The sequence below is a fragment of the Mustela erminea genome, chromosome 12 (assembly GCF_009829155.1).
Source record: "Mustela erminea isolate mMusErm1 chromosome 12, mMusErm1.Pri, whole genome shotgun sequence".
NCBI classification, from domain to species: domain Eukaryota; kingdom Metazoa; phylum Chordata; class Mammalia; order Carnivora; family Mustelidae; genus Mustela; species Mustela erminea.
In genome coordinates, this window is record NC_045625.1 from 50,009,669 (window position 1) to 50,023,948 (window position 14,280).

The 14,280-nt window shown below is 38.4% G+C and overlaps 1 protein-coding gene across 3 annotated transcripts in view; it reads right to left on the minus strand.

Moving 5' to 3' along the window:
• ADAMTSL1 (ADAMTS like 1) overlaps nt 1-14,280 on the minus strand; it is a 920,800-nt gene that overhangs the window by 282,122 nt on the left and 624,398 nt on the right. The window lies entirely within an intron of this gene.

A 14,280-nucleotide genomic window follows, 5' to 3' on the forward strand; every position in this document is an offset into this window, starting at 1 on the left:
TAAGTTTTTTAGAATGTTTATTGTTGGCAAGGTTTTCCACTTGTATTTTCTTTTATAGTACAACTATTTTTAAGTGAATGGAATGTTCTGTGATAATTTGGCCACAAGGGAGGGAAACTTAGCTCTGAGACAGAAATGCACTCAATCATGTTAAAAAGAGACTGACCAAATGAATCTTCCAAATCAAAAGAATCCTTTATATTCTAAAGGGTCTTAAAATCACACATACAAAAAGCACTTGCCCTCAGAATTGACTAAAGGGCGCCTCCAAGTTTGAATCTGGGCTCCCCCACTTGCTTGTTCGGAGACCTTGGGTATGTCACCCGCCTGCTCTGAGGCTCAGGGTCTTCAGAAACAGAATGAGGTGATTCACCTGGTGATCTCCAAGGTTCTTTCAAAGCCACTGGTTCAAAATATTTCCTAAGGCCTCTGAATTTGTCTTGGCCTCTGGGTTCTATTAACCACACTGGTCATTTCTTGCCCTTCTGTCTAGTTCTCAGATTCTTAAGTATTCCCTTGGATCACAAATAGGCATCCCACAGCAAAAACACTTTGTACTTTCTTGATTTAAGCTCCTCAAAACAGACCCCCCCCCAAAAAATAGTAATAGGAAGGACAGGTGGGGTATATTACACTAATTTTGGGTGCCTGGGTGGATTCTCCTGATTTTGGCAAGCAGCCCTTCTTAGGAGTGTTCCAGAAGGGTCATTGGCAACCATGAGTAGACAAAAATGTGGGTAAAATTATTCATGCCTCAAAATCTGGAAGGTATCTGATGCTTTAAATTGTTTTTATTAAGGATTTTGACAATTAAAGTAACTATAATATTTAAAAAATTAAACCGTTTCTTGATATTTCCTTGGAAATATGACAATCAGCCAGCATATAATTACTTGCTAATTACCTTTCATATTTGGATTTGATTCTTAACATTTTTAAACAATTATAGGAAGTGTCTTCAGACACCCAGGTTCAAAAATGCTTCCTGAATTTTATTTTACTATTCTAATTTAACATTTTTTTTTTAAACCTAAGACAAAGTTTCAGATCCTTCCAATGTCTCATATACTTAAACCTCGCAATTCAAGTTTCTGGGAAAATGAGCATTTTATGACCCCAAACTTAACTATATTAATTATGGAGAGAATTGAACTAATTAAAACTATGTCTGAAGATCATCTAACTTAACCGCAGAACATCCTGTAGGAGAAAACAATCTCCAGATCTGTTTTCTAATATACACTTGGGAAAGAAACTACATCACACTGGAATCCTGATTGATATTTATGGCCTTTGGAAACCTTGCATTTTGTGAGTTTAATCCCAGGAAAGATCTAAGGGTTTCAGCAATGGGAGTTCAGCCAGAGAATCTGGATGATGTACTAAGCAAACCAACAGTTATGTTGATGGCAAAGGCTCTGGGTAGACGTGGGCCTTCTCCTATGCCATAGTAAATAAAGAATGGATGGCAGGAGACCCCAAATTCTAAAGTATTTCTAGCCTAATATCATACAACGAAAAGAATTTACATCAATGGACTTTGTTTCACAGCCTGACAGAAATGAGAACAAGGCCTAAATAAATTAAAAGGTAAAAAAGACATTTGGAATGAATATTTTTTGTGATTTAGAGAGGGTTCAGTCATCAGGAGACAAAATTAGTTAGCAGAGAGATTTACTGACTTGTTGATCTGTCCATGCAACTGTCTTATTATTGAGCAAATCAATCGAAAAACACAAAGGATGAGTTGGATACAGTGTCTTCCGGTAAGGGGGTCTTGGCTAGATGGTCGTGAAGATTAATATAAAGACAAAGGAAGCAGAGTAATAGGTGCAAGGGATGGGAATGAATATTAATTCCTCTGGGAAGTTTCCCTGAGGGAGAGTGGGTGTCAGGGAAAAGGGTAACCTGACAGGGGACATCAAGGCCTTCCAACCTCCTCAAAACTGAGTTCCACTGCGCTTTCAATTTGCTCCTCCTCATACACTCCTCGTTTCGAGCAAGATGCCCAACATTAGATGCTTAATAAATTGAATGAATGACTCAACAATACTTAATCTCTCTAAACCTTTTTTCCCTCCTCTACAAAAATGGTAGCAATATACCCCCGCCCTCATGGGTTCACATGAGGATCCAAGGAGACAAAATACATAAAGTGTTTGCACAGCAAGTTCCTGGGATATGAACTGACCCATAAAGATCAGTTCTTATTATTCTATCAGGCATGATTACCTCTGTTTGTATAGGTGAGAAAAATGAGGCTTAAAGAACCTAATAGACGACTCCACATTCACACAGATTGTAAGTTCAGAAGTCAGACTTCAGACTTATATTTGATTGAGTCCAAAACTCAAGTTCTCTCTCGCTCCACACGCTGCTGCTAATTATAGTTCCTCGTGTTTCAGCCTCTTCACCGTGACACTGTAAGCCTCTTGAAGACAGGGATCACGACCGTCTTCCTATTCCCATGGAGTCTAATTCAGGACCACATAGCAGCCCTATTTAAAAATCTGAGGGAACATCTCTGGATTTCAAACATCTCAGATGTAATACAAGGATAGCACTTCAAGATTTTATTTTTTTTTACTTTTTAATTCTTTAAAGATTTTATTTATTTATTTGACAGAGAGAGCTCACAAGTAGACAGAGAGGTAGGCAGGGAAGGGGGGGGGAAGCAGGCTCCCTGCTGAGCAGAGAGCCCAATGTAGGGCTCCATCCCAAGACCCTGGGATCATGACCTGAGCCGAAAGCAGAGACTTTACCCCACTAGCCACTCAGGCACCCCAAACTGCAAGATTTTAAACTCCCCTTTTGGTTTTAGACTGCCTCCTGTGAAATCCACAGAGTGAATTAAACAGCAGAGTTAACATGCTCTTACAGCTAACTGAATAATGCTTTGTTGAGAATTTACTATACTGGGAAAAAGATCTTCTCAAGCCCAAAGCTGTGCAACTTCCAACTTGATGTCACTAGTCATTCATTCATTCATTCATTCATGTTGAATGAATGAACAGGTCTTCATTAAAGACCAGTTGCATTCCAGTTTCTAAGTCAGTTTTAATACATATAAATACTTAGGGTCAGAAGTCACTTCTTGGAACAATAATGAATGAAGGAGACATCCATGCAGACTAAAGGATTAGTCATAATAACTCTGTCCAAGAGTGAGAACAGGTCACTCATAGTGTCTCTCATATAGTCCATAGACTTCTGAATCTTTGTACCACATCTAAAGAGCAACTTTCTTGAGGTATATTTCACTTACTGTAGAAGTATACAGTTTAATGGTTTTAATACATCCATGAAATGGTGAAACCATCACCAAAGTCTATTTAGAACAGTCTCTTAGCCCCAAAAGAAAGCTGAGACTCATTAGCAGTCACTCCCTGTTACCCTAACCCCCAGCCTTCGGCAACCACTAATTTACTTTTTGTCTCAATAGAATTGCCTATTCTGGACATTTTATATAAATGGAATAAGAGAATATGTGGCCTTTTGGTGACTGGCTTCTTTCATTTAGCATATTGTTTTGAAAGTTATAACATGTACTTGTACTGCATTCCTTTTTATTGTAGAATAATATTCCATAGAGATGGACCACATTTTATTTATCCATTCAATAGTTGGTGGACATTTGGGTTGTTTCTGCTTTGGGCTATTATGAAAAATGCTGCTATAAATAACTGAGTACAATTCTGTGTGTGTGGACACATGCTTTTATTTCTCTTGGGTATATACCTCAGAGTGGGATTGCTTGTTCATATGGTATCTCTGCTTAACATTTTGAGGAACTGCCAGACTGTTTTCCAAGCAGCTGCACTATTCTGCACAACATTTCAAGACACACACACACACCCACACCCACACCCACACACACACAAATAACTATTTGGTGTAAATGTTGCAGTAATTCCCATGGAATCCTTGCATAGGTAATAAGGCGATTCTCCAAAGTAAGAAACAATAAATAAGGGGAAGCAGGGAATATTTTTTTCTTTAACTATGATTGCTGCAGAAAGCAGAGGTTCTGGCTCCTGGAGAGGTGGGCTTGAGTTCTGGTCATAGCTATATACCCCAAGGGATAGTCTAGTGACTAAAAGTGAGTATTAAGTTTTTGAATTAATAGCTACCCAAAATCACTGCACAGTAAAGGATAAACTTTGCCCAAAGAGAGGTGTGGCTTGTACCCTTAATTCTTGGGAGGTAACCTTTAAACGCTTGTGATTCCCTGACCAGTAAGGAGTTTTGTTTGTGAGAGGGCTGTGGGCCATGCTAGATAGTCTATTTTAACAATGTGATTTATGGTGAGGGCTTTGGGCTGCATTGTATCAACTCAACCTCTGGAGAGGCCGGAAACCAAGGTCAGCCATGCAGGTGGTCAACCATGTCTTTGTGATCAAACCTTAGTAAGAACTCTGGACACCAAGACTTGGGTGTGTCCCTGTTTGAAAATACTCCATGCATATTGTTACATATTGCTGCTCGGAGAAGCAAGGACCATCTATACAACTCTTCTGGGTGAGAACAACTAGCAGGTCTATATGTGAACTCCTCTGAATCCTGCTCTATGCATTTTTTTCCTTTGGCTGATTTTGATCGGTATCCTTTTGCTGTGACCAACTGTAACTGTGATTACAACAGCTTTCAGTGAGTTCTGTGGGTCCTTCTTGTGAATTATCAAATATGAGGGTAGTCTTGGAGATCCCAAACTTGAAGCTGGTATGAAAAGTGAGAGTAGTCTTGGGGAATCTCAAACTTTGTAGTAACTAACAATACTGAAGCACTCTTAAAGATAATTAGGAAAAATTGAGCACTTTGAGTATTTTTTGCAAGAAAGAAGCCCAAAGAATCATCTGTGAAACAAAGCATCATGTGAAGAGTCAAGAGAGCTGCCAGAGGGGCGCCTGGGTGGCTCAGTGGGTTGAGCCTCTGCCTTCGGCTCAGGTCGTGATCTCAGGGTTCTGGGATCGAGCCCCGCATCGGGCTCTCTGCTCAGCAAGGAGCCTGCTTCTTCTCCTCTCTGTCTGCCTGCCTCTCTGCCTACTTGTGATCTCTCTCTGTCAAATAAATAAAAAAATCTTAAAAAAAAAAAAAAAGCTGCCAGATCCTGGGGTGCCTGGGTGGTTCAGTGGGTTGGGCCTCTGCCTTCAGCTCAGGTCATGGTCTCAGGGTCCTGGGATTGAGTCCCGTTTTGGGCTCCCTGCTCAGTGGGAAGCCTGCTTCCCCCTCTCTCTGCCTACTTGTGATCTGTCAAATAAATAAATAAAATCTCAAAAAAAAAAAAAAAAAGCTGCCAGATCCTGATAGAGCTTTCATTTAATGGAACACAAAATCCCCAAGTCAGGGGGTTTCCTACCTGAGCTATCTACAGTCATACCCCTAAAACAAAGGTGTGTGCTTACTGATACTGTGTTTCATTGTTAAAAAATATCTTTGCCGATGGGGCACCTGGGTGGCTCAGTCATTAAGCATCTGCCTTCAGTTCAGGTCATTCTGCCAGGGTCCTAAGGATCGAACCCCAAATTGGGCTCCCTCCTCAGCGGGAAGCCTGCTTCTCCCTCTCCCACTCCCCCTGCTTGTGTTCCCTCTCTCACTGTGTCTCTCTCTGTCAAATAAATAAATAAAATCATCAAAAAAATTTCCCCAGAAACAGATGATATATAATAGGGATAATGGGGTTTGAATTGTAGCTTTGTCTTTGTCTAGTTGTATGAACTTCTGTGAGTCTCAATCCCCTCAGTTATCAAATGGAAATGATAAAGATATCCCAAAGAACTGGCGTAAGAAGCACATAGCGACATACACAGTCTATTCTGCAAACAAGATTGCACCAAAAAGGACAAAACCTGAAATTTGTTTCTACATTAGATTCACTGTCTCTTCAACTACTTCACCAAATCACTTTGGGAAAACAGTCAATCCTGCCTTTCCCAGACCAAGCTTCATTTCAATGGAAAAATTAAATGGATATAACGTTCCAAAAAAAGGCTCTCCTATGAAAGCTATAGGAAGAAAGGTTTCCCACAAGCTGAACATCAAGATGGAAAAAATATTCCCATTTAACAAAAATGGTTTCTGCGAGTAGACATAATACATACATTTAAAAAGGACCAAACTAGGATGGCAGGAAGGAAATATGAGATGAATGAGGACCTATAGAATGTTACCTTTTATATCTCTTGGCTCTTCAAAGAAAGAAGATAGTTTGAGGATCTTTGAAATGCCACATGCTAGTTTGACTTCAGTTTTTCCTGAGACAAAGACTTGGGTTGAGTTGCCATCCAGCTGGTACATGGCCATAGGACAGGTTAACCTGGCCAATGTCTAACCATGCATATAGAGGCCTGGGAATGTACACACTTAATGGACTTAAGAAGACAGAGTTAGGAGGGAAGGAGAAGGATGCAAGTCACGGAGTGCATACCAGATGGCACACAGGACACCGCACAGGCATCATCTCATTGTTCAGCACTGCCCCAAACCAATGCCTGACTCTTCTCCTACGTTTCATTTCAAGGAAGAGCAACACCACATGCCGTTCAAACTAGAAAACCAGGCACCACCTCCAACGCTCATTTTTTTCTCTCCTGCTGCATTTAACCAATCACCAAGTCCACGGATTCTACCTCGAAGTTGTATTCAAATCTCTCCTTCTCATCTCACTACGATTTTTTGACCCTTTCCAATCTATTGCTTTCGCTGAAAATGGAGTGCTTTTTCTAAAAAAGCTTATCTTCCATCTGCTGGAATTATTTCAAAGGCACTCTTTTTGCCCTCAATATCACAAGTCCCCAGTCTTCTTACATTTGGGTAAGAAGACATCTCCTTAAGACATAGGTCTTTTATCCCTTTACTCTCCTCCTTCAGTTCTAGGCACTGGTTAGAGCATTTTCAGTTCTCTTCCTCTGAGCATTCCTTGACCCCGTGTCTTGGTGAAATACTCCACCTATTTACACAGCCTGAATTTCTTCCATTGTTGCTCCTACACACTATTAAAAACATATGTATATACGTGTGTGTGTGTGTGTGTGTGTGTGTGTATCTATGTTTGCACTATATATAAATAAACAGGGATGCATGCTATTGTGGGCTGAATTGTGTCTCCCAAAAAAATATGTTGAAGCTCCTTCACCACTCCCTCCCCCCATTACCTGTGAATATGATCTTATTTTGGAAAGATCCTTTTCATAGAAATAACCAAGTTAAAATGAGGTCATACTCAATTAGAATGGGCCCTGATCCAATATCACTGGTGTTGTTATAAGAAGAGAAACCAGAGACACCAGAAGAAGGTTATGTAAAGACAAAAAGATTGGCAGAGAAGGAAGATGGCCCCACGAAGATGAAGGCAAAGGCTGACTGCCACTATTAGAAGCTGGGAAGAGGCAACAAGATTCCACCCAGAGTCTCAGAAGAAGCATGGCTCTGAGGACACATTGATTTTGGACTTCTAGCTTCCAGAATGTGATAGAAAACATTTCTGTTATTTTAAGCAACCCAGTAAAGAAACCAACTGTGTAAGAAATTTGGGCTTTCTTTACCCTGACGCAAGAGTGCAACTGAAATGATTTGAGCAGATAAGAAACGAAGCTGAATCTGTATTTTACAAAAAGCACTTTGTTTACAGTGAGGAGAATATAGTCTAGTGACTTGAGTGTACTTTTTTGTATTCAGTGAGGGGTATGTAATATAGGATGAAAATATAATTTTCTATATATTCCTCATCTCTCTCCTCAGAGTGTAAATTCAGAGACTTGTTTTTTTCTCTTCATTCATCTGTCTTTGGTAATCAAGCATACACACTGGTAATTCCTAAAGTCAGTATTTGTTAAGTGAATAATTTTTAAAATAACTGAATTTTTCACAGTAACCCTACAAAGGTATGGCTCTAGAGAAAAGAGACCTTACTTTACCTCGTATCCTCAGTACCCCACATGGAGCAGTTTTTTGAGAGAAGAAATAAACAATGTTCAGAAACTAAGTAACTTGCCAGAAATTAACTAGCAAGGTAGTAAATGAGCTCACTTCATCTTTACCGTATCCTGCAAACCGGGGGAGAAAGAAAGAATATGCATTACATCTTTTAAGCAACACCAGACTTCCACAAAGAAGTGGATTACAAAACACAGAAGGAAAACGGCTAACTCCTTGTTCCTGACATCACCACCTTTAGAATAACTGGTAGACATTTGATACTAGTGACTTAGGTCACAGACAGAGATGGAGAAATAATCATTCCACTTAATTCCTTTCTAACTACTCACTACAGGAGTTATTAAAAATGGAAAGAACTTCTTTGTTAGAAACGCAATTCTTTGTAATGTCGCCATAATGTAAATGTCAAAACTCCATGATCCAATTTACAGCTTATTTTTTAATTGTACTATTCATGTTAAAACAATACCCTATGAGGAATTACTTGAAAGAAAGTCTTCTCTTCCTTTTTGAAATGGCTTATTTTCTAACATGGCCATAAGCGACATTATAAATACGTAGATTCATTACAAGAGAGCCAGTTGATAGTGACACTTGGTCTTTTTGATACACATAAATTAGGTATCAGCTGATGAATTTCATTAATTATAGCTACAAAGTACACTTTTTGGAATCTGACTTCAAAATAACCTCAAAGTTATTTTTAACAACAGCACATGTTCTATCTGTAAATTTATGCTACTCACTTTTATATATTTAAAACAGAAACCAGCTTTGTGCTTTATAGCAAATATAAATGGGTAATTTGGATAATGAAAATAAATGAATAACAGCAGGACTAATAGAGCTGATCCTATTTGTGATGCCTCATTAACTCTGGACAGGATGCAATTCACTACCCTGGGCCAGGAGCTGATAATGGCACAATGTGGAGCTATTAGTAAAAGAAGGTTGCAATAGGAAATTAACAGAAGGTCTGTTCATTCACTGGGACATCGGTATCCCCTTTTGTATGTATAACTGCCTTAAACCGTGCACTCAAGAAGAGAAACGGCAAGAAGTAGTTGGGTTACTACTATTACTATCTCTACAGGCTAGTATTTATCAAGCTTAGAGTAAGAACTTTAAATGTTTGATTACTTAATCCTCCTAGTAATCCTACCAGGTAGTTACAAATGTTAGCCTCATTTTGCAGGTGAGGAAGCTGTGGCATAGGAACTTGCTCCTATGCCTCAAGTCCCATATCAACAAGTAATGGAGCCTAAATTCAAACCAGGCAGTCTGACTCCAGACCCTTTGCTCCGAACTATTCATAGGATGACGAATGCTGCTGTCCCCGCCCTGCCCTCCGTACCCCCCTCCAACTCTGCCTTCCCTCCAACTTCATCTGATCTTGAGCTACAACAAGCAAATAGAAATCCCAGTATTTCTTAGTTTGAGATACAAGTTGGGGAGAGACACCAGCACAGTGACCTGCCAATGATGGTCAGTTTCTAGAGTGGGAGGGAAGGGGAGGAGTGTGGTTTGAAAAGATATATTCACTAAACCTGTTGATTTCATGTATAAATGATAGTGTTGAAACTAAATAAAATCTTGGACCATGGGACATGCATAGTCAAAAATGTTGATAAACATTGACATTCTCTGACTTCTAGCCACCATTAACGAGTTGTAAGATCCTGGGAAAATCATACCTAGTACCAATATTTCTCTGGGTTGGACTAGATCTCAAAGACAATGTTCTCCAAATGCTGGTCTGTGAAGAACTATAACAATTTCTGTGTTCTGGAGGCAAAAAACAAACAAACAAACAAACAAACAAAGTAGAGGGTAGTAACTTTCTCATGTTCAAATTAAAGACTGTCCTTGATTCTGAAATCAGGTTCTTACTCTGTCCTTGATATTAACATTTCAGTTAAGAAATGATGATGGTGAAATACATGATTTAAGTTCTCCTTTTCTAATGTTCTTAGCGGAATAAGAAGTTACTTGCTTTATCTCCTTCTAGAAACTTTTTTGAGTTGTTGCAGGGTTATGACATCTCACATAGGGAACCACAAATTTTATGTATTTTTCAAGTTAAAATGTTTGGGGTTTTCTGCATTTCCACAGCACTTTACAGTTAGGCATTTTCATACGAATATCTCACGATAGTCTGAGAGACAGCCTTATTTCCCCCAGATTGAAAAACAGAATTCAGGAAGGCTGGTCAAGATTATGAAAGAAGAGCCAGATTCTAAGTCGTGTCCTTTGACTTTAAATCCTGTCTGCTTCTCAGCCCGTAAGTGCTTCATAAATCTGGTCAAATAACAGCATAAGGAGAGCGTTCTATAGAGAACTAATAAATCTGAGTTTCTGGGGGATGAGGACTAAGAGTCGTATCTTTTAAGAGCTCTCCAAGTGATTCTGGTATGCAGCTTAGTTTGGGAACCATTTCGGAACATCAGATGGTTCCTATCTCTAGCCACTCAGCCTCACCAGAGAAGTAGGAGTTTGGAAGTCAGACAGAACTCAGTACCTCTGGGCTGGTGCTGTGACTGAGCCTCAGTTCTTCATCTGTGAAATGAAGATAATGCTGCCTAATACGGAGAGTTGTAAGTGCAGCTGACCTTGGAATAATCTGAGGTTTAGAGCTGCCCACCCCTGTGCAGCTGAAAATCCATGTACAACCTTTGACTCTCCAAAAACTTAACTACTTACAGCCTACTGTTGACTGGAAGCCTTGCCCATAACATAAACCGTTGATTAAAAAATATTTCATGTGTTATATGTATGATGGACTGTATTCTTATAATAAAGTAAGCTAGAGACTAAAGAAAATGTTAAGGAAATAATAAGGAAAATACATTTTCTGGACTGTACTGCAATTTACCAATACAGTAAGTTTGTATCACCTATTTACAAGATGAAATGTCTCCATCAATATTGCTTTACTGATACAAAACACTGTAGGTGGTGTGGGTATTATTAACGTCCGAAATGCAGAGATCCTGTACAATCTGTGTTTGTGTGTGAGTTTTGATAGGTTTTAATTTTTTATGATAGATCTGTGCGTGTCCTACATTAGTAAATGATAAAATAGACTACCTCTACCTATATTTCATGCATTCATGACATAGCTAACTTTTTCTTAATTTTTTTGAAATTTCTAGGCTACTTGGTTCTTCTTCAGAATTTTTTCAAATTGTTGCAAATTTCCAAATTTTTTCTAATGTAATTTGTTGAAAAAAATATCCATGTGTAAATGGACCCATGAAGTTTGAACCCATGCTTTTTTTCAAGGGTCAATTGTATTAGAAAAAAATAGACAAAAAATGCCTAGGTATGGTAGTCACTCAAAAATGGAAGTTACTTTATGATTAATATTACTACTATGAACGATTATACTGCCTAATAGGACACTCCAATATTACTAAGTGTAAGGCATTATTATAAATGGTGATGATTCTAGAATTTTCCTGAAGCAAATCCCCAACAAATAGAGACAAGCCACTCAATCATGACCTTGGGACATTTTCTGGTCTCCGTTTCCTTCTCTATGGATTGTTAAGGTATCTCCTGGCTAGAAAGGGTTAAGATTCCACAGTCGTATTCAGTAGTTTAATAGTTGTATTTAATAGTTTAATAGTTGTATTTAATAGCTTAATAGTAAAAGGCCCAGTTTGAGGAAGTCGTTCTTACTTGAGCATTAAACAGGTATTAACAGAAATAATTAGTACTTATGAATGACAACTCTCTGTAGTTACGCTGTCATTTTTTATCAAAGCAAGGCTATGTCCAAAGGTAGATATTTGCTTCTTTATACTTATAATTTATATCTGTCAAGCATCAAAAATATTTGAGACAGCTTGCCAAGAAAGTTATAATAAGGCAGAAAGCAAGCAGAGAAAGAGCTAAGAATCCCCAACAAATGTTGTAGAAATGAGGGAAAAATAGAGCAGAGAAAATGATTTTTTTTGAAAACTTAGAGAAACTGTTCAAGTGAAAAACTGCACATTTCATTTAGCATTGAGACTCCTGACAGTTTCAAAATTATGAAAATATGACTTTTTCTTGATGTTACTTACCAAAGACTAAAAATACAAATACACAGATAGAAGCTAAGTAAAGGATTTTTTTTTTCTAAGTAGAAAAAAATGTATGCATTTAAACTCTATGAAGTAGTAGTGAGTGCTTTTCTTACACTGACTGACTCTACTTTTGTCCTTCTAAAAATGTCTACACTGCATTTAAACATTCCATCTTTATTCTTCCGTCATCTTGCTATCATCTGCTCCTTCCCTCTTTTTTTTTTTTTTTAAAGATTTTATTTATTTATTTGACAGAGAGAGATCACAAGTAGGCAGAGAGGCAGGCAGAGAGAGAGAGAGAGGAGGAAGCAGGCTCCCTGCTGAGCAGAGAGCCCGACGCGGGACTTGATCCCAGGACCCTGAGATCATGACCTGAGCCGAAGGCAGTGGCTTAACCCACTGAGCCACCCAGGCGCCCATCCTTCCCTCTTTTTTATAAAGCTGAAGTAGGTTCTAATCATGAAAATACAGGCTGTTACAGTAATGGTAGCAAGGATCCAAAATTATACCCATTACAAATTCATATTGAGTTATAATTTTTGATCCCCTGAGCATGATTAATTTGATTTATTGCTTTCTACCCTTTGCCCTAGTTTTAATCAAAATGAAAACTCCTTCCTGGTTTTAGGCTTAGTTTTCTTACTATTTCCTCACTGTCACTGCCCTGACCCAGGCTCATACTTTGCCTCACCTTGGCTGATCTAAGAGTCTCCTTCCAGATGGATTCCTTGGTTTTAGGACCTTGCATTTCAAAGTCCAACAAAAGCAGCTATATTAATCTTTTTAAGACAGAGCTCTTGACTTTGCTTTTTCTCCACCAAAACACTCCTGGCCACCCACTGTTTGCAGAGTCCTGCCCGTCTTCGATTCAAGCATCTATGATTTTCTCCCAAACAATCTCTGTCTTCTTACAGTAGACCTTGGGGGTGCCCTGCTCTCTAGCCAAACAGCGTATTAGTGCCTAAAAGCAATCCCGGTTATTTCATTTCCTTTCCCATGCTTTTGCCCCTTTTAGATATTCTTTTCAGATACTCTATAATTTACATTTTCCACCCCCCCAATCTAAAAAGTTAAACTCATAGGAATTGAAGTGAAGGAGGCATCTTATACTTGTAAACCAAACATCCAGCACTATTACTCCATATTTACTATATATCAAATTCATACTTTCACTGCTGAGATAGGATTCCCTTTCGGTTGCCAGCATATATGAGGCCAGCTGGCAGGATTAGTCGAGGAAAGAAAGAGGCCACGTTGAACTCCCATGCCACAGAAATAAATGAAACCTAATTTGCTGACCTGTCTTGTTTATTTTGGTCCATTCATCAGTGTAATACAGTACAAACAGCTTTGGACTAGGTATCAAGAGACCGGGAATTTAGTTCCCTTTCATGATCAATCATATAACTTTCAGAAAATCATGTGATTATTCTGTTTTTTTTTTCTCAATTTGCAAAATGGAACTCTGTCTGGTTTTACTCCAGTAGGAAAAACACATAAGAAATTATTATTTTATTTGCCATTCCCTACAACATAGCTTCTTTTCTATATGCATTTGCTTTACAATTCTCTATTATTCCCAAAGCTGTTATGGATTTCACAATTCCACACCAGTGAAAATCCCAGAGAAGGAAGCAGGCACCAAATATCACAAGTAATACTCAAATATATGGCTTTTTAGGACATTGACTAGTTAATCTCTTAGGCGTTTCCTATCTCTAAAATAGTTAAGATTCTATATTCCAATTTGTATCTGAAATTCACATATCTCTTGTATATAAAGTATATAAAGTCATTCACAGACATATATATATATATATATATATCCTTGATCCTTCCACTTGGGAAGTGCATGGACATGCCGCAATTTCCCTGTCTCATGATGTTAGATTTTATGAAGGTTTAGCATGTCTGTCTCGCCTCTCATATACAGAAAATCATTCAGGATACCTCACGTTTCTTATAGTAATTCACATTATAGTTATTCCTTTTATATGTAAATATAGGTTTAGGTTTTAAACAAACATGTGAATTTGAAAAGACAAATTACTGAAACATATTTTATGCTTATTCTTATATTGCTAGCTGAGATATTAGAGATTCTGAAGAGAGAAAAATTTCAACCAATATTGTCTTGGAAGAAGCAAAGATTCTCAGAATGTCTACTTAGTGAAATACAAAAAGTATATGGTCAAGTATAGCACACGGGAAATTTTAGCAACTACCTGCTCCAAAAACTAGGTTGGTCACCCTAATCCAAAGTTGAAGATGGCAA